Genomic DNA, 22,380 nt, shown 5'->3' on the forward strand with positions numbered 1-22,380 from the left:
ACATAGGTGCAATGTAAGAGATAGAAGAGTTGTATTGGGAAAATCTGAGATTATATCAGTATTTAAACTTTTGAATTTGAAACAGGCTATTAAAACTCATACCCTCGCAGTCATTTTCACTGAAGGCTGTTTTACTGGATTTTGATTGAGTTTGCAAGGCCCACAGAATATTGTGTTCTATTACTAAAAAAACATGGAACCTACCAAAAGAAAGGTTAGAGTCTTCTTTCATCAATAAAAAAAAGTATATTTCTATCTGTTTCCGTTTTGCAGCAATTAGCAGTAGAATATAGCAAAGTTACGTTATTATTCACAAATCTGTTTAAAACACTGGGGAAAAGACCTTTTTTTGCAACATGGCCCTGGTTGATCTCTTATAATCTGCTGCCACCTGCTGGCTGCTACCATTGCTTTGAGCGACCTCTTCAGGTCAGAGGCTGCATCAAAGCTTTCTGTATGCTCTAGCATTAAAAAACATGAACGTATAAATCAATTTTTGGGACCATGGCAATATTTAAAATAGAACGTTTTTATAAATGTTTGGGAGCAAACAAGTTAAAGAATCAAAGAAATGCTCAAACATGTTTTTTATACAACACACAAGTTTATTAGTATAGTTTAATTGCCGACTAATAGGGCAAAAGTGGCATTAGTGATGGAAATAAGAGCGACTTTCAGACAGCTTTGAGGAATTTATGGTCCACCATTTGACGTCAGGAGGATGACGGAGTACATCATCACTGTGTATAGTGGAAATGGAGTAGTGCTGACCTCCACATGTTATGAGTCGGTGGGGGGAGTACTTCAAAGACCTCCTCAATTTCATCCACATGCCTTCCCATGAGGAAGCAGAGTCTGGAGACTCTGAGGTGGGCCCTCTTATCTCTGCAGTTGCTTCTGTAAAGAGTGCTTCCAAAAGTATGGGGTACCAAACCCCCTGATAAAAGATATTTGGTCCCTCCCTGTATGACTAGTGTCCAAGTTTGATCCACGATGCCTGTGTCCGCAGATGTCGGATTTGTTTCAGGTGATTGTTGGATTCCGCCAAGGCTACTGTTAAAGTAGACAATATTAAGTATTGTACTCTTTGCGTGTTCAATTAACTGAATGGTGAGATTCTGGTGAAGAAGTCCCTTTGCAAAGGTGAATAATTACCAGAAGCTTCTGAGGACAAAAAGCTGATGACACTGAAGCCGTGTTCTATCAGGTTGTCTGTCTCGTCCCCCGTGGGGCATCAATACTTATTCAGAAAAGTGGGAGACTAGAAGTCTCCTCCCATCAGCCCACAACACACCCGGCCACAATTCAGTATAAACAAGAGAATCCCTCTCTCCTCCCTTCTGCAAGTTCTGCAAGTTCCCATAGCTATAAATCAGATTAGAGAAAAACAATCATACATCAGCCTGTCTCTTCCGAAAGAGACAGATACCAGACACATATACTCCCTTATTATCTAAAGAGTGTGAGACACATAAGAATGCTCCCTTGAGCCATACTGAGTTAACTAAATCTAAAACGGCTAAAATATAAATTGAAACTGAAAAACAATGTTAATAACTTAACACTACCCTTTCTCACTGAGTCTGTTCATCACAATTAAGGACAGAATTTACGAATTGCAGAGGTTTTGAGGGGGTCCAGTTTGGTGGCCTTAATATTGGATCTCTGCTTTTTGCAGATGATGTGGTTGTTTTGGCTTCATCAAGCCATGATCGCCAAATCGCACAGTTCAACAGTTCACAGCCGAGTGTGAGGTTGTTGTGATGAAAATCAGCACCATCAAATATGAGATCCTCGTCCTTAGTCAATAAATGGTGGAGTGACCATCCCAGGTCTGGGATGAGGACCTGCCCCAACTGGAGGAGTTCAGTTATCTTGGAAAAAAAAGGTCTTGTTGTTCATAAGTGAGGGAAGAATGAAAGGGGCGACTGACAATGTTGCGGTATCTGCAGTGAGGCAGACTTTGTATCGTTCCATTACAAGGAGTCAGAAAGCAAAGATCTATGTTCCTATCCTCACCTATGCTCGCAAGCAGCTGAAATGAGTTTCCTCCACAGGGTGCCTGAGCACTCCCTTTCGAGGTAGGGTAAGAAGCTCCGTCATCTGGGAGGGACTCAGAGTAGAGCCACTGCTCTGCAGTAGTGCTTCTCAACTAATCTTTGTTACAAAATAACGTGAAAACACAGTGGAGAAATAAATGTATTCAAGCTAGACGGCATGAGCGAGTGGCAACGTAAGATGGCCGCCGGTGGCTTCACTTCTCGCAACCGCGAGTAAGTGAAATTGTTAGTCCATTTATATACAAACCCAATTCCAAAAATGTTAGGACATTATACAAATTATGAATAAAATTAACATAGTTTTCCCTAAAAATGATAAATTTTCTTAGTTTAAACATTTGACCTGTTCTCCATGTTCTATTCTGAACAAAATATTAAAATTTGGCACTTGCACATAATAACATTCAGTTTTTATTCACAATTTGTATAGTGTCCCAATTTTGGGGAATTGATTTTGCATAGGTATGTGGTCTTGACACACATCTTCTTTTGAAATAAATGCTTTAAGTGTTGTTAGCTGCTGGGGTTTTAATGACTCATTTAAAACTGACTTTAATGCTGAAGACTCGTTTTGAATGTTATGAGAAAAGTGACATTATTCATGAAGAGCACGTCACAGCAAATAAACAAATTTGACTGCTTGGTTCGTTTTGAATTGGGCTGAATAGCGATCAATGGAGGACTGTCCTTATTTTCAAGAAAGTGTGTGTGGCTTACTAGGCTACAAAATACAGGCGAGATTTATATGTAGCCTACTCAGCCAGCTCAGGATATCTGGTACCGGTCTATTGTTTGTCCTCAGAATAAGAATCAAACAAAGTGAAGCTCAAGCAATGTTTATAAGTTATTATGATCCTCACCTGTGCAACAAATTACTCACTACCTGACATCTGTTCAAATATTTTTTAAATCTGGGCTGAATAGTTAATTTTTTACTACAGCATTTTCATGAATTACTCGATTTTCAATGATGAATTTTGAATACCTGTTTATTAGCTTAACTTTAATTATTTGGTTCCTCTTTGTCTTATAAACATTATTTTATAGTAAATACATGTATTTTTTTTTAACAATTGTTCTTTTCCTGTATATGAATTGCGCTACATAAATGAACTTGCTTTGCCAAAAAACATCACATATCACAGGCCACTGGGCCAACTTAATTAAAGAAACCAATATTGATAATCGTGCATTCGACTTGAGAAATGAGAAAATTGATTTCCAATTCAATTAAGTTACACGAACAAGATCATTTAATCTCACCACTCACTTAGCCTTTTTTTCAAGTTTCACTGATAAATTTGACACAGGTGTACCCTGGAAGGCATTTGAATTAAGGTTTAAAGGAACCACCTAAAATGATCTTATTACATTGACTAATCAACGTAATGATTTAATCTATGTATTGGACCGCTGATGTCAGGTCATGAAACAGTCCAACCGGTCCAGGGATTAATCAACACTGAGGGTCCAATTAGTCAATGATGACGTGTGCTGAAGTTACCTAACAGCATGATCGATTATGAACATCAACTTGCTTGGCTGCACAACAGCCTGTGCATGTTTGCAGGATGGAACATGGAGCTGTAGAGGACACTGCATCCATGGGCCAGAATCAGTCAAAAGCAGGCGGGCTGAATGGTGAAGGAGTAAAATTCCTAGTGAGTGTGTTTGTGTGGGGGTGTGTGTGTGTGTCTGTGTGCATTTCAACAGTGCAAGATTGTGCTGCGTGAATGTGAATGAATACATTGCGAGTGCATGTGCCTGAAGAGGAGGCAACAGCAGAGGGGGCCCGTTGTGGCGAGGCGATAACAGCAATGAATGGCCCCGCCAAGTACCTAATGAAGCATTAGCGACTGACTGAGGCAGGACGCTCTTCGCCTGCTCTGCTGCCGATGCACTCTTTTCCATTTTTCATCCTGGAGAAGAGGGACCGGACTGAAGATAAAAGGATGAATAGTAACGTAGAGAGCGGCACTGAGGAGATGCTTATGACGAGCTCTTAACTTAAGGTGCTGGAATGTCAGCTCAGCAAAAGCATTGGAGAGGCGGCAAAAATGTGGCATCCCATTTATTACGTTTGTTAGCAACCCACGTTTGCTGAATAGGCACAACTCGGGATGACTATCGTTCACCAGCGGCATTAGTAGATGTCAGCTGCATGTAAGATTAGAGGTTATTGAAACACAGTGTAGGGATTCCACTAAATTAATGAAAGCAGTTTCTGCCCGACTCACCCCAAGTGATTAATTGGCAAGGAAGGTGAAGAAAAATGGATTTTTCCAGTCTCCTTCAGTGTTTTTCCTTGAATGAGTGGTTAAACTACCGTATATTGTCACTCGCACCAAAGGCGGGCTCTGAAATGCAATGGAAGAACTATTACTTTGAATGAAGATGTTACCAAACTCTTCGTGAATACGTGTGGAAGCCATAAAGTCAGAAAGTCCCTTATAAAGAAAGACACACCACACTCCATCCAACATAGTATGTAAAATAATTGCACTTCATAAGTCAATTTATTCCCCCCTTTACATTCTCTTTTATTATGTTTTTCTACAATCTTCTTCTTTGGTCCCTTCTGGCTTGGCCCATTTGGGGTCACCACAGCATGTCCTCCTTTTCTTTCTATCACTTACCAAAAAGTAGTATACTTTAAATACATAATATAGAGTATACTTATGTATACTTAAGTATATTTTTCAAATGTACTAAAAGTAAACTTTAAGTAAACTCCTTGGGACTAAATTGGAACATTTCAGTACATTTTAGTGTTGCACGGGATACCGGTACCAGTACCGTACCTCGATTTTTGGGCGTCAAAAACGGCTCGGTCTAAAAAAAAAAATTAGCATCGGTACTTCAAAAAATAAATACAAGACAGCCCGCCAACTCTGTTTTAAAGGCGGGTAGACATACACGCATGGCCGCGGAAAACGCCTTAAGTGTCACGCCTCTTTCAGCTTGTGTGCGAGAGGACTCAGGAAGATGGCTTCACGCACTGAACACTGACGAGCTTGCTTACCGTGCACTCCTCGTTGAGAAGCATAACAAGCTAATTAGTAATTAAGGCTTCATGCATTGTACACTGCAAGTGCTCGCGCTAATTAAGTGTAGCACTCGCTGGCCGTCCACTCGTACGACTCGCAAAGTGTCTAGGGAACTTTTTTTCTTACATGGCCGACAGCCACGGCAAGCAAACCGACATGACGTTTTGTAACAAGAGCAAATGATTTTTCGCGGAGAAGCAGAAAAAAAGCAACAATCACTCGTGACCCTGCAGTGGACTCGAGGTGCGTTCAATGAATGGGCACACAGTAGGAAATCACAGTTATGCATAAAAAAAGCCCAGATGACTGACAGAGCGACAGGTTGTGACACATTTTTTGACACTTTCCTTGAAAAGTAAGTCGAGTGTGAATTATTTTGTTCCCAGTTTGTAGTATTTGATTACACGTTCGACTTATTGGGAGCGTAATGGAGAAGAGCAGAGACATGCACGCACACTCAAGCAACATTACATTGAGTCATGGGAGGAGTGCCACTGTGTTACCAATATTTAAAACGGATAACAACAAATGCAGTCAATTACAGTAATTCAAGAATATGGCATGCAATGTGAAAGCACATAATGTATATACATAAATATATATACAGTATTTACATAAATTAACATGCATACATCCTATTATTGTGAATTAATAAAAAATAAAAATCATTTTGCTGCTTTTGCTGATGTTTTAGATCTTTGTCGAGGTAACGTTTCTGTACCGGTATCGAGGTATTTTAAGCAGGTATAGTATCAAAGTCAAAATGTTGGTATTGTGACAACACTAGGACACTTAAAAGTATACTTAAGTATATAAATAAAGTATAATAATAAGCATACTTTCAAGTATACTTTATAGTATATTTAAGTACACTATTAAGTATACTTTGTTGTACACTTATGTCCACAGTTTAGTTTACAGAGAAAGAAAAAAAGCCCAGTGATGACTTGACAGGGTTCGAACCAGCAAACAGAGGTACTTAAGGTAGAGACCTTAACCTTTAAGCTATCCAGCCACATGAACTTTAGGGGCTTTATAAACAAATCTAACCAATAATTTTGGTCCCGAGCGAGTTCCTTCTAAGTATATACTATGTCAACGTTTAGTATATGTTGGATTCATTCAACCTAGAACATTTAATAAAGAGACATGGAAGAAAGACAAGAGATATAGGCTTGCAAGGAGAAATGAACAGAGATGTGCTGATCACAGCATCCTGCCCATTTTTTTTTTCTTTCTTTTTTCTTCCTGCCCATTTCTAAAACACTCTGTTGTTTCCCGCTCCTTTTATTTGGGTTGACCTACCACATGGACATTACTGCTCTGAGGGAATCACGTCGCAGCAATGTGACGATCATTTACAAAAAGTTGTTACACAGGCAACAATGCAGACATCCTTTAACACTAAAAGTTTCTCATCCATCCGGCCATTTGTCTTGTGATGATGGCACATTTCTTGTCTTTGTGTTGAAGCTTGTGACTGCAAGTCGTGACTCCAACTCGCAAAGTTTAAACAGAGGTCACAATGTTGAATAAATGCTATGCAACTAATAAAAGACTAAATACGGGATATTTAGGATACATTTATCTAACAGTATATGTTTTAATATACTTACAAGTACACTTAACATATACTTGGTGCAGTATACGTCCAATGATTACAAGAAAACCAAACTGGATGTATAATCTCCTAATTTTAAGTATACTTGAAAAAGTACAAGTACATTCTAAGTATATACTACAGTATGTAAACTTTTAGTATATGTTTTAGTATATTTACAAGTACACTTAGCATTTACTTAGTGGAGTATACTTACAAAAAGTACAAGAAAAGTAAACTGGAAGTATACTCCCCTAAATTTGAGTATACTTCAAGCATACTTAAATATACTTATTTTCGGTAAGGGATGCCAACTTCTGCATGCATCCTCCTTCATTTCGTCCCTACCATCATAGTCTGCTCTCTCTAACTTTGCCCCAAACCATCCAAAACTTGACTTTTTTAATCCTATCCATCCTTATTGCAAAAGAGACCCTCAACATTTTCATTCCCACCACCGCAAGCTCTGATTGCTGTTGTCTCTTAGTGTTACTATCTCTAATGCTACATTCACACCAATAGCGGGGGATGCGTTCTGGAACGCTTCCTTCGTGTCATGAAATGGTGCGCGTAAAGAGGTTAAACCCAAAGGCGAGGAGACACATCAGGCAGACAGGAATTGTGAACAAAAGGAGAAACTTTGTTGGAACAATTGGGGACGGGTGAGAGGACGAGGACTGGGGCAGATGTGACTGGTTGCCGTGACGGGAATGAGCGAAGGGAGGCTGGTTGCCGTGACAGGATTGAGCGAGAAGTAGCTGAGGGAGATCAGAGGGTGGCCGCCATGATCGCGCCGCCGGAAGGGGATTCGAGGGCGGCCGCAGTGATCGCGCCATCGGAAAAGGATCCGAGGGCGGCCATAGTGATCGCGCCGTCGGAGTGGGATCCGAGGGCGGCCGCTGTGATCGCGCCGCCGGAGGGGGATCCGAGGGCAGACGCAGTCCTGGCGCCGCCTAAGGGCCTTCATTTATAAGTATTTTATAAAACACTGGCTTTAAAAAAACAATATGGCCATTTGGATTTTAGGAACACAACTTCAAGTGCATTACAAGTGCTATATAACGTAAGGCAGGATACCTTGTTATTTTATACATGGACCATGGATAAAATATTTATGTATCTTGCCTTATATTGCACTTAAAGTTGTGTCGGCCATATTAGACATTTTGAGTTTATATATATATATATATTATTTATTTTTTTTCAAATTTAATCGGCAAAAGCATTTTATAAAATAAATTAAGACAAAGTTTTATTTATCTGTTTGTTTGTTTTTTGAAAAACAATCCGATCCGTGACTGTTGCGATCCGTTGCACCTCTAGCTGTTTGGGTACAAAAACTATGAGGTGGTCAACAAAAATTGAATTGCAGTATGTCCAAGATTAGATCACTGACGGGGAGGCAACAACTTCAAACTTCGTTCAACATCTGAAGTTGCACAAAGAACGGTAAGTAAGCTAATGTCAGTTTTTTTATCGGCAAATTATTGTTGCTAGCTGCGTAGTTAATGAGACTGTAAACTCACTGGTAACACGTTGCAAACACTTTCTTGTTGCACCACTCTGGGTTCACTCCCTGAGTCCCTGACTCCTACTTTGATGGTCACTCGAAATAATATAATCTACGATGTTGTTAAAATGACTTGAAAGGACTTGCAACTCAAAGTGTAGAACTTGTGAATCCCTTGAGACTTGTCAATCTTGATTTGGGACTTGACTCGGGACTTGAGGGCAAAACAATGACTTACTCCCACCTCTGGTGTGGAGTACTCTAGGAATAATTGTAAATATAGTTATCATACATTTGCTGCAATAAAGAATTGCTGCTGCTTGCAATGAAGAATGCTTTGCTCCACTCCCACATTCACATAGCTAGATAAGGGCAGCCGTATCTAACAGCTGTTGTCTGTTAAGAAATGATTGCAAACTTGACCACACATGTACTCTGCACTCACATGCACACACAATTTGACAAACAAGTACACTATATTCCAACTATGCCTAGTCCCTCCCACCCACCACACCTCTTAGAGTTGGAACACCCATGTAACTATGGGCGAGGAGAGGATGAGGAGAGGTTCTTTAGAGAGTGCAGTAGTGAATTGTATAAGAGTTGTCTAACAAAAACTGAGTGTCTTCTCTCCTTTTTGTGTAGTGTTTAACAAATGTCTAACAAGTAAACCTGACAAGTCCAAATAATGTCCAAAATGCAACGAGCTAATAATCGCACCCAAGTTAGCGAAGACTACGCCGTCGGCCTTGTTTAAAATGGTGCACGTTGATTGAGGCCAGGAGGGTTCGAGACTGTACCATATATAAAGTTAAGAGGCAGTCATAATAGTTGATAATTTAGCAGTCATTAAGAAGTAAATGTGTTACAGCTTAACTGCAAACTAGACTTGTTATGTTGCATAAGGTGAATACTTATAATATGTACAGTTATTACAAAAATACTCTTTTAAATAGAGAGCAAAGATGATGTGTTCGAGAGAAGCACATACATGATAGATAGTAGTATACATGTGTAACGAATATGGCCTGTCACCCTCAATTTTTCCATTTGATGTGCCTTTTTAAACATTTCCTCCTGGGGGATGTGTGTGCGTGTCTTAACGCTGTGTTTATCTTTGTACACAACCTGTATGTCTATCTCAAATGAATGATATGTGAAATTTCTGTAGCCACCTAAGTTTAGCTAATTAGTAAGCTTAGCGGATACAATAACTTTATGATCGCGGTAATGTTTGAAATGTGTTCAGAATGATAAATGAAGCATCTGACTTGTCAATTCTGATCAACAAATGATTAAATACTATCCCAAAAGCTTGGTCTCAGTCTCAAGTATGCTTCATGCGCACGGAAGGGGCGGGGCTACGGCCCGACCCCTCCTGGTGACACCGTTTTTAAAACCAGCGCGCGAAGGAACTTCTCTCTCTTTTCCTGGAACTCTCTTCCCCTCTCCTTCGCTCTATGAACTGCTCCAGGACTCTCCCGTTCCTGCAACTCCTCCACCCTCTCTCCACGTCTGGCCCCATGAACTTTGCCTGATCATCACGAGAAACGTGGTCGCTGAGGGTGACCACGCGGCTTCTTCCTTTGAGCCACAACGCGCGTCCCAAAGCACGCATCAAGCAAGGACTCACAAACATCCTGCGCATACCCAAAGCACGCATTTCTGTTCCAGCTGTGAGTCCGAGGCTCACACAAGGACCTGCCGTGACCTCCACGCCGCACGTGCATCACCGACCAGCAGCCAGAGACTCCCGGGCAGCATTCCAGCTGGACATGCGCCAGCTAAGGGCCTGCCGCGGCCTCCACGCCGTGCGTGCACCTCGCCACCAACCGGAGACCTGGTGCAGCGTTCCAGCATTCAACCGAGGATCGACGCTCGAGTCCAGTCCGTGAGTTGCGCCTGCATAGCAATCTGACCATATACTACTGGTGCAACGCTTTTATTCAAACATAAAATAATTGACAGGTCAAACGTTTCCATCTTTATCCCCATCTACCCTTTCTTTTATCTTAGTTAGTTAGGTTGCAAGTTTTCTTTTTCTTTTTGATTCGCATTTTTTTATTCCGTTCATTAATAGGTTAGGCTGTGACTAATATATGTGTGTGTTTACTAAATTAATTTGTTGTCTAGAAATTAAATTTTTGCCGACTCATTTGTGTTTACTGAGTGGATTAGTAATTATCTTATGAAAGCAAAGAACTCCATGATCAACTAAAGTAGCAACTTCAGATTATAAATACTTGATAATAGGATTTTTATCGTTTATTTTGCTCCTACAAACAAGCAAAGTCAACGTGGTGCCCCAAAGGTTGCTGAGGAAATTACAACTCCCCTCAGTACCGTCTAAATTTCTCATAAGCCATTACGGCAACCCAAATAATCGCTACACGTGAGTGTTGATAGATGAGACATGAGTAATGAGAAAATATATATTTTTGATGAAAACGATTTTTGTAAATTAGATTTTTGATGAAATTTGTATTATAACAGGGAAACACTGAATGATGATGTTATCCAACTATGATAAGAAACTAGCGCTTGAATGTGAAGCATATGAACAAGGAGAATGATTTCACCATTGCAGTTAGCGGTTTAAATGTAGATATAAATAAAGATAATCCAAGTGCATGGCCAAAGAGCAACAAGTGTCCAATGTCGCTGATTTACTTGTCGTATTTCAGATTTTTACAGGCTAATCTCTATATATGACAGCGAGCACCGGGACTCGCTACTCTAAACACTATTGCTACCTCGGTACAGTTCAACAGCAAATAAATACACTTACTAGCACTCAATATGCTACTTCCTTCCATTTTACCATTCGGTCTCGGCTGGCGGTGTTGTTGGGCTCCAGGTGACCACAGACAGGACGCTGTGTGTGACGTAGCCCGCACTCGAAGCCGATTGGCTGCCGCCAGGCAAAGCGCGAAGAAAGTGCAAATTTTTTAAACTTGGGCAAAAAGGCAAAAGTGCGGATTTCCGCCTCTCAGAACCGCCTCCCACCACTCCAAACGTGTTCTCTGTGCCGCCTCACGCCCTTTCGCACTGTTCCGCCCGAAGTACATTGACTACAATGTAATCACGCCGCCGGAAACGCCTCCCCTCGCTTTTAGTGTGAATGTAGTATAAGCCGTAGTTGGTCTCGCACCTTCCCCATCATCCTTGCAGAGACTTTTCTGTCACATATGTAACCAGTGTACACAAAATAACGCAGATAACTAGATATGACTACGGAGCTAAGTGAAGTGGGCTGTGACCATAAATCAACACATAAGATAAGGTACGTTTTAACAAAGTGCTTGAGTGACAGTATTTCATCAATAACAATAGCACCACACAAATTGAACAATTAAAGAAAATAAAAATTGTCCCTTTAAAAATAAAGAGCCGTCTTAAGTAGTCAGTTAAATCAAGTCTTAAAATCTAGTTTGCGATCACTTCTTTTTCCACTTGAATCCTTAAGGTGTTTATTTTCTAAAAGTTTGTGTCGGAGTTCTGTTTGTTGGTAGTGTCCTCTCTTTGTTATTCAATCATAAAAACAACCCAAAAAAGATAACGTTATTAGAGAGTAATTCAAACAATCACTCAATGCAGCATTGCCTGAGATTAGGAGACTCCTTGCGGCAGTAGAGCACTGAGCATCTGTTTAATTGGCTCATAGAGCTTATTTTTTTGGATGGAGGAATATTGCCGCAACATCCTATAATTATGTAGTTGAAACATGGGGAGGTGGGGGTTTGGGGTTGGCTAGATTGCCTCTGATCATTTGTAGACATGTTCTCCACAAATGAAGCACAAATTAAACATCACAAATCATAAACTCTTTGGAAGAATAATGAACTGAACAACACACAAAGACAAATTGCAATCAACTCAAATGAATGCTGAGGGATGATGTTGCCAAGGCAAAATTCTTCAAAGAGGTCGGAGATGCACGAGAAGGACGTTTGTGAAAGGGATCTTCATATTTGTGACTGTTTTCTGCTGATGTTATCACTTGTGTGTGTGTGTGAGACTTGCTTGTCCTGCTAAGAGTCACCAGAGCAAGTCACTCACGTGATTTGTTTGTCACATTCATTACGCTGGATGGCCTTCCTGACACAACCCACCCATTTTATTTATGTATTTTTAAACCCGGCTTGTGACCAGCAGTGGCTAGGGGTTGGGGCACTGGCCTGGAATCCAACCCGCCTGTTGGCCTTATTTAACAACCTCCTTTTTTGCCTCTTTGCTCCCATTTCTTCCTTGCATCCTCAACTCCTTGTCTTCGATGCCGCAGTCACACGACATGAGTAACGGCAGATTGTTTCTGCCAGATCGACACATGCTACCGAGCCATCCATCAAGCTGCCGACAGCTTTCCAATGCTTTCTCTCCTCAGCTATATCCTAATTTGCCCTCGTGCAACTTTGTATGTGCACACAAATCCAATGGCAAACCTCTGAACGAGCCATTTTAAGTTCCGACTCTTTACTTGGACTGTCAACGTTGCGACTGAGAGAGTGGCAGAGATTTGGATGAGGGGCAAAGCTGCTCCAAGTTTTTTTGTGTTTCTTTATGCGATACATCATAAAGTTCTGATCAAATAGAAACAATGTCAAACCCATGTGACATGTATAAAAACCGTTCATTGAATTGCAATTGAAGTAACCAACTAAACAAAAATGCAATAACAGCACAATACTGTGCCATGTACATCATCTGGAGCACTTCTGCAACAACATGATATAATGAAAATCTAATAACTATTACTGTATTTTAAGTCTATAAGTCACACCGGTCAAAAATGCATCATGTAGAAGAAAAACTGTAAAAATGTACTTTAAGTAGCTGCGGAATATAAGTCAAATCTTTTTGACAAATTTACTATATTTTACAGATAAAGAGATCAAGAACATTATAACTTGGACTCGTCCCCAAAAAATCCCTGTTCTCTAATTGTGGATGCATTCGGAAATAAGCTCCAAGCTGTTTATAAATTCAACTCCAACCATTTGTAAACATATTCAAATGTGTTGTTTGGTTATTCAGAATGCCCCAAGAAAAGGAATGTCGGAACCTACCGCCTCAGGCAGTACAAGGAACGTAAACAGCATGAGCTACGGATTAGTTTATGATATAGACTGTGTTCTGAAAATAACGGAAGGACGGTGAGCTCCACCTCCCCAAACACGCACACCCTTCAGAGTGGTGTTGGGGCAAAAGAGTGAATTTCTTAATGCACCCCATGTTGACGGCAGGAAATGAGTTCACCAGTTGAACGAAACTTCTGCTTCGAATTACGGAAAAATAGTTTCCTTTTAGTTTAAAATGTCCATCATAGCTAGAATCTCGTGTCACATTGAAGCCTGTTGGAATTTTAGCATTTATTTGCTCTTGTGTTCAAAAGTGATCTTTTTAGTATTCCAATAGTATTCATCCACTCGCCAGAGGTGTGTGTTCGTTTTGGACCCAAAGAGGATAAAAATGACTGGACTCAAGGTCTGTCAAAGTTGATCTGCTTTTATCTCCAGAATTCAGTCAGACAGAGTACAAGTTCTCAATTGAGGGCCGTCTTTTTAATCTGTCTGCGCGAGAAGAGGATTGTGTAAACAATCCCAAAGAACGGCAAAGCTATTCTTGCAGCCCTCCTTATTTATACAATAGTTCAAAAGCAGCCAGTCTAAACTTTAACTCCTAATCTACTTTGTACCAACATTCACGTGCCAATTGACTATGCTTCTTCTTTTAATTTACTGGCAGATGACATCTCTTTGTCATGTCTCTGCTCAGTGCAGCTTGATTGACAGTGGGCAGATCCACCTGAGATGCACCTGCTGCTTGTTAGCAATCAGCTACTTAAGAAGGCATCTGAACCTGCTCATTAGTTGGCAGACTAGTCACTTGCTTACCCTTTATATGTAACAATAGTGTGCCGCAAGATACACGGCACCACACTTTATTAATATTCATAACGCTAGCGACTGACGCTAGGTGGTCAGTCACGCGACACGCATGTAAACAGCATATGAGCGAGATGTTTACTGAGTTAAACCTACTAATTCTGTCCAAGAATGATGTCCCTGTGCCAAATTCACTGGTGTATATGTTGAAGAACATACTAATGTTCAATTCAAGCGATGACTTGAGTGTAGAGGGCTGAAAAAGATGATAAAAAGAGCAAAACTAATCAAGGTTTTTTTCTTCCTACGCAACTGACATTCTCCAGTTTCTGTCACATCTGGTTGTCTTATGTCTTTGGCAGTTGTTGTTCAGCGAATGTTTTATACACGGAATGGGAAGGACCGTCTGTACTCAAACCTGCTTCAGTCATTGCTCAGTCCTTGCATTTTTTTTTATTTCGAGGCTTCACATCATAAAGAACTGGCCAAGAGGTGAACATCGTCATTGACGGGAATTGGGGATTGACGGAAGTGTGCGCCTCTGCCTACACATTATGTGCTTATGCTTGGCAGACACTTAAAATATGTCCAAGTTTAGAGTAAGTTTGACCTGTGATCAAAAAATTATATATAGATATATATATATATATATATATATATATATATTTTAAAAAAAAATTAAGACAAAAAACAATGTAATAATGCTATGTAGTTGATGGGATTGAGTACAAATAGTCCTACATCACTCAACAAAAACAAATTTAACGCTTATATAACAAATTGTATTGCATTTGTTACAGTGGAAATGACTTGCATAAAGCATAATATAGTCAACACAAAAGGTCACCTTTTATTTTTCATCAAGCAAAGATTCTTAAGCCCTAAAGAGTCTTGAATATTCAGTCTATCATCTGAAGTGACATTTGATAGATAGGCTGTGAACTGTCAAATTTGAACAACAGAAACCAGGGAGGAAAATCATTGAATGGGGAGCTCATTACTTAGTTTGCCTTCTCAATTATCTGCGGACTATCTTAAAGGCCACATCTATGGGGCATTACTTGGGTTTTGAGAACCTATTCTGGACCTTAAGGAGTGAGCACACAGAGTCGGAATGAAGAGTGAGAGCTTCTCAATCTTTTTATTTTATTTTATTTTTTTATTGTGGATAAACCCATGAGGCTGCCCATGGGCAGGAATGAACTAGGAACCTCCTGTTGACCCATACACTCCTCCAATTGCACACATTCTTGGCCAAGTACACACTCACCACACAGGAGACTTCACACAGCAGGTTAATTAGGTTTTGCCTTCAGGTTGAGAGACCGCCACGACTCGTACACGGACCGCTTCCTGCTGCTTGCGTTTTGTGTCTAACTTAGTTTCTAAAAGATGTCAAATATAGTTTGTTTTCAATCAACCCTTATTTAGTGGGTTGTGCTACATTAAAACTAGATTACGACGTGTGGTCAGAATAAATGCAGGATTCAACTAATTTTAATTGACACTGAAGAAAATGAAACACTGAATGAACCACCACTGCTCTTTAGAATTGTTGAATATGTAATCATTAATTGTGCATTTTCCAGAACACAAACAAGTCCTTGTTGACAATGTTTTAAATGTGTGAGCGCGACTCCAACCACCTTGAGAAGAACAGCATGACTGTGGTATGAAAGCTTGTGTGCTGGTGTGGGGAACAAGTGGGGAGCTGTGACAACGTGCGTCCTTGGAGAGTGGCTGAGTGTGTTTGTCATGTAGGGTGAATCACAAACACCCCTCTGTGAGTGTGTCAGGTAAGTTGTGATTAATAGTGTCTTTTAACTCTCATACAAAGTCAGTGTGGATGATTAGGAATTGGCAGAGAAAATCAAGGTCACATTTCTTTTACATGTCAAAGGTGAGATAAGGAGAAAATCGGTTGTTTGTTTGCCATGTTTGCTGCTGATACTGCAAATGGGCGTCATTTCTCAATAAAAACTGTTCAAGGGCAGCACACACCGAGTCTAAAGACTTAATAGTCTGCACGTGACTTTCTTGTCATGAAATGTGTTGGATCCTGAAAGACAAGGTGCCAACAATACCGCCTTACTTTTTACTGTACCTGATGTTTTTCAGTCCTCTGGCTTTTAACAGATTGAAGAATGATTCTGTCGCAGAATGATTGAAGGCCTAAACATTTGGAATTAACAACAACATCGATTGTGAGCCTATCATCAATGGAAAGTGGAAAAATAATTTGTACTATAGCTATTTTACAGTAGAAGGTTCGGTAGTGCTGTCTAGCAATTAAACAGTTTTAATTAATCACAACATTTTCCATAAGTAATTGCGATTAATCACATATCTTGTAACAGATATTTAAATATATCAACTAGAAAGAGTATTTAGAATGAAAGACTTTTCTATAGCTTTCTTTGATCCTTGAATACAAATCAAAATGCAACTGACAACATCATCACCTTTCTATTCTTCTCTTAGAAAGAATAACCAAAAGGTTTGTTTGTTTTTTGGTGCACAATCCATTCATGCATCAGATGGTTGACTTTGATCACATTAGTGAAGTTTCCATTTTCCATCCACGTGTATACTGAGATAAACGCAGTAAGCCTTTTTCAGAGTATATCTGGGATTCTGTTGGATGCCCCTTGTCATATTCCTCCACTCGATTTTCAGTGCCTAACCCTAGTCCTATGGGAACAGTGCAACGGCTGAGTTGCTGTTGATGTTTTTGGGCAGGGTTACGACTGACAGTAACCGTTGATTGAAGAAGTTGTTGATCGACAACCACTCTTTTCACCATCTGAGAAGATGCTGCAGGACTGTACTGAAAAATATCAATGACACCATTGACTTCCGACATACTTGACTTTTGTTACATAAGCGCCGGGGAGAAAAACAAAAAGTCGTGCAGCCTCTAACTATACACTATAAGAAAAAATGTTGGGTTGCTGTAAGGAAGGAGTTGATATACGTCAGTGACTCAAAGTGTTTCATTTTGTGTTTTTCAGAGTGAGAGAGTCTGATGCTTGAACAACACTAAAATAGCAGAGAATGACCTGATGTCATAACATCGGGATGTCAAGCATCAACAGGTTTGTTCAGCTTGTGGGGTCATTTCTTTCAATGTTATTTACACTCAGTAACAGAATCTTTTCAAAGGCAATTGTGCTTCTCATCACACGTCCCCTCAAACTGAAAGCAAAATCACAGATTTCAAACAACTGGCCCTATGTTCATGAAGTCCCCTGCTGCATTAATAAGAGCTGGTTGGAGTCCGCATTTAATCTTTGTTACATGCTGCCGTCAAGACCCAGCAAGGGGAATAATGGCTTTGTGCTTTGGCTGCCTCTGTGGAGGTGTGAAGCTCATAGGTCCTGCAACTGATTGGCACATGGGTGCCAAAAGCAGGCGAGTTGGCTGGGTTATCTAAACTGAGGTGTTTGAGATGTCTCAGCTGTTTGTTCTCACTGTGCCACTTTCATTTGGATGCGTCTGAATGAAAAGATAAGTATCATTTGGCGTGAAAGGTAGCCAATCAAAGTGCTACAACACAAATGCGACTGTAAAAGTCGCAATGAGGAATTGTTGTGCTGTGAAAATGCTATTGTACACACAATAGCAGCATGCCTTTTCAAATAAAACATTAATCATTTTAGTGTTTATTGGTTCGGTAGCTGATGCACTATGCCTACTCAAGTGTTGTGTAAATATGCTAAATTTAATTTGGCATACAGTACATCAGCTTAATAGTAACAAGAGCACACAGATTAGATCTCAGCCACATAAAAATAATGTTAATTACAAATGGATGCCAGCCCTTTCACAATATTTAATTATTATCACAAATCCTAACATGTGACATATTTGATTAGATTTGATCTTTATTTGTCTCGAACAAATTCGAGAAGGGGGAAAAAGAAGCCAAATCCCATCAAGTCCTACCCCTCCTTACAATCCAAATCATTACCGCTAACAACTTAATAAAAAAAAATACAAACAAAGGTGTCAGTCGATTATTTTTATTTTTTATCGTAGTTAATCGCATGACTTCAATAATTAACAAAATTGTGTTACAGTGAATCCTTTGCACAACGTGGATTTTATTTTGTTAAGTTCAATACGGATGCGCATTGTAAAATGACGTAACTTTACTGGAACCATAATCATGTTCTTTTGAGAAGGGTCTCACTGCAGACCATGGGCGAGTGGAGCTCTACCGGAAACACGTAACCTCCAATTCTGTCTTACTTTTTTACTAAGCCTAAACGTAACTATAACACTAAACATAACCATAATCTTATCTCAAACTAACGTATATTTAAGAGTACTAAGAGTATATTTCTCTGTTTTAACCAAGATGACTGTTGGCGCTTTCGTCACCACCGGAAACACGTGACCCCCATTTGAACACCAAAGTTGTAGCGCAGCGCCACCGAATGGCGAATGTAGCGGGATTGCAATACATCGTGTCTTATACGCTTCACGTTGGTTTGTCTGAACAACTAGGTGGATGGAATCTGATTTATGTCGTGATGGAAATATTAATTCACAAAAGCATTAGCCTCCGTGAATTATGAAGTCAGTTAGAATATGCATATATATTGACGTGGTGCTGTAATAGACATGTCAGCAGATTAAGTGATCCTGTCTGTTTGTTTACTTAATTTGACAGTCGTGCACATTGCTGTAAAATTGTAACTGTTGATTGAACATTGAGTGATGAAGAAGAGAGGAAAATGTCAAATTTTCTTTTAATTTAATTAAAGTTTGTTTACACATTTATGCTTCTAGAAAGCCTACTCCTTAAATTGTGCAGGATTGTTGGATTAAGCAAGCTGCAGTACCCCGAGTCTTAAGTGGTATAAAACGCCCATAGTTATATATTTTTTGAAGGTCGAAAAGTTCCTAAGTGTCGCTTTAAACGTAATGTTCCACTCTTTTTAAAACTGTTATTTTGCTGAGTGATGAATGCTAGCAAGGGTGTGCGTATGTAGCGATTATTGTTGGGGGGTCTTCTTAGCGTTTGTTCAAGGTCACAAATGGTTTCATGGTTATGGCTTATTGTTATTCTTGTCGGTGACCAACCATTAAACAAGACACATGGCACACGTCGCCAAACCCAGTAGAATTTGTATTACCAGTAAAACTAGGAAAATGAAAAAAAGATGCATCAAACATGGCAGAAGCTGAGGCCCAGGGCTGCAGCGGTGCAGGCGAGGAGCAGAGGATGGCCGCAGGACGTGCACCGCCGGAACAGGAAAGGGTGGCGGCCGCAGGAAGTGCGCTGCCGGAGTAAGAAGGGGTGGCGGCCGCATGACATGCGCCATCGGAACGGGTACCTGCTTCTTGTGCTGTGAGTCAGTTTTTGGTTGGATCATTCGTTGACGGTTCGCGAGGGGTAGAAGACCCAAATGCAGGGAGGCATGGAATAATGAACACAATTTATTTAACAAAAACACTTACAGGAGTACTGGGTAAAACTCTAAATAAACAAAACCAACGAAGTTCTGAAGAGACCATAAATCAAAGTAACAACCAAACGAGTGGTGACAGCGACAATGATCCAACAAAGACTGAAAAAAAACAGGAAACTAGACGGAAGCGAAGCCGGCTTCGTTCCTCAAACAAATCTCGTACACACAGAAGCATTTCAGGACTTGCGTGTGTCCAAAACGAGACGCTGAGGACGTTTAACGGCTGTAATGTATATGCCAAGTCTGGAGTGGCGCTGTAGCGCAGCCACAGGGAGTTAACGGAAAGCGTAGAAGAAGAATCAGCGAAAAAGATGAACACTTTTTTTTTCTAACTTTATTGCAATCTACAGAACAAACATGGCTTTGCATGTATCAAAATAACATGAAAAAGACGAACACAGGAGAAGTAACAATGGCGGGTGATTTAAGTACAACACCGCTTGTTGAATGTGGGAATAAAGAAGCTAAATATTTTGTGGACGAACGGCCTAAACGGTAAGAAACTTGTGAAGATACATTGAAACTGGCTTTCGTGTGGACGGGGTCTAAATACAAGCCAACTGACAAGACAAGTGGCTGGAGGAGATGATTGGATGACACAAGGGAACAGGACGAGTACAGTTGCAAAACAAAACGAGCCATACAGGACACAAAGCCAAAACAACTAATTTAACCATGATATACACAAATCATAACAGATGGCTTGTCAGATTCTTATTGTGCTTGCAAGTTGCTGAATGTTTTGGGGACTTGCTGCCTTCATTTTTGTCTTAATAAAAATGATTCTCTATACGCTGGAGATTACGCCACAAACTTGCCCATCAAAGGATATTGTATTTATATGTTGCAGTGAAGGCTTCGCAAAGCATCTCCAGGAAACTTAGATTGTGGTGTTCATGGACTTCGGACTTCATACAGTGGTTCTCCATTAAGCATTGGAAATCGCTGGTTATGGTTACAATTATGTTAAGTATACCTGTTTGTTGGGTCCTCAAAAATAGCCATAATGCGCCATAAAATGGCTGTTATTGCTCAATAATAAACGTCATATTTATGTGAAACATCTGAAATCAAATCTGAAAGGCCACACTTTTCAGTGTATTTAGCATAGTTAGCAGAAATACCCCGGACGCTAAATTGTGTACACAAAATCTGCTTCAAAGCGGTACAAATAAAAAAATTTAGGCCCAAGCAGTTGAAGGTAATAAAGTTTAATTTGCAGATTGATGACTACTCGCTTTAAAAAAAAATAGCAGACATTAAATTGAATGTTCAGGAAATAAGGATCCAATGTTTTGTTAGGAATAAATATCTTGCAAATAAAATCAATCTCCAGGAGACATTCAATCTCTTTAAAATTGTATTTGCTTCTACCCACACAGAAGCACAACTATAGCCCAATCGTACCCACCCAGGTCTCACCACCGGTGCCCACGTGAGGATTGGGGCCAGCTTCTACAGCCGAGATTCGGACCACCAAGGTACCAGACTTCAGCCACCAGCCACAGCCGACGCACTTGACCTCTCCCATAGGTAGTGAGCCTATGGGAAGAGGGGGTGCAGGCCCAGTGCTCAGCAATTGAAGTGGATGTATTCAACTTCAAAGAAAAAACACACAAAAACCAATTTCTGGTGTTTTGGAGTGTTTCCCACTTACATGTTGCTTGACAAATGAACTCCTTATGGTTTTGGAAACCAAACTACTGACAAGTTTGCCAACATTTCTTGCAACTGCTTCCTCCTCAGGTCATTGAATCGGTGGAGGCTGGTGTCTGTGGATCTCACTCTGCTTCGTTTGTCCTTCCTTCCTTCCTTTCCTCAGTCTCTCCTTTGGTCTCTTGAGGTCTCCCTGATTTTTTGGATTTGTTGGAATTTAGATGTTTCTGGGGTTGGTGAAGAATTCTGGTTGGTGGCCCGGTGGGTGGTGTCTGGCCGGTGCTGGATTTCACTTTCCTTTGTTTTCTTTGGTCCCCTCGGGTCTCCTGACGGCGGTGTTCGGTTTAGGTGAACGGTATGGGATTTTTTCTAATAGGTTTTTGGTGAGCTAACGAATACACACACACTCGCACGCACGCACACACAAAAAAAATAAAAAATAAAATAAAATAAAAAAGAGCAATGATGATGACATTACCGAATGAACAATACTGAGCTCTTTTTGAAAAGGAAAAAAAAAAAAAAGCTTGCCAACATTTTTTTCAAATTCTTCGTTGTCTTCATCCACACTCTGTGTTCAGGAGGCTTGTGACTCCAACAATCAAAGCTGATTATTTCTTCAGGAACACTTTCACCTGATGACCAGCTCAGCAGCCTTTTCAATCTGCTCTTATTCCACCATCATTGGCATTCCGTTACCTCTCACTCGATGCCTCTCACCTGCCGTCCTGACATGTCCACTTCTGTTGGATAATGAAGGCCCATCAACGAAATATCAAGATAAACATAAAAGTAGTCGCGGCTTGACAAGAAAATAAGAATCATCAATCAAAGGGCTTGGCTACTTACAGAACATGTCAGGCAGACCCCAGGGTCCTGAGCACCCCGTCGGACTGTGTTTATTTCTGGACAATCAACTAGAGCATCACATCAGAGGGAAAGGTCTTAAATGGTCCTTAACGCTTAGCACTGATTTTGTCCCGGTTGTCTCACCGCTCCGGGAGATATCAGAGGAGAAAGTATTTATCACCCATATCACACCATCGGCATGATTCCTCTTGTTCTAGTTCCACACTGTCAAGGCTTCTTGTTTTTTTAGCCATCAAGCGATGGGTTCATGTCACATGCACACGTGAATGGAAATT

The sequence above is a fragment of the Leptonotus elevatus genome, chromosome 1 (assembly GCF_054856555.1).
Source record: "Leptonotus elevatus isolate MCC_2025b chromosome 1, RoL_Lele_1.0, whole genome shotgun sequence".
NCBI lineage: Eukaryota > Metazoa > Chordata > Actinopteri > Syngnathiformes > Syngnathidae > Leptonotus > Leptonotus elevatus.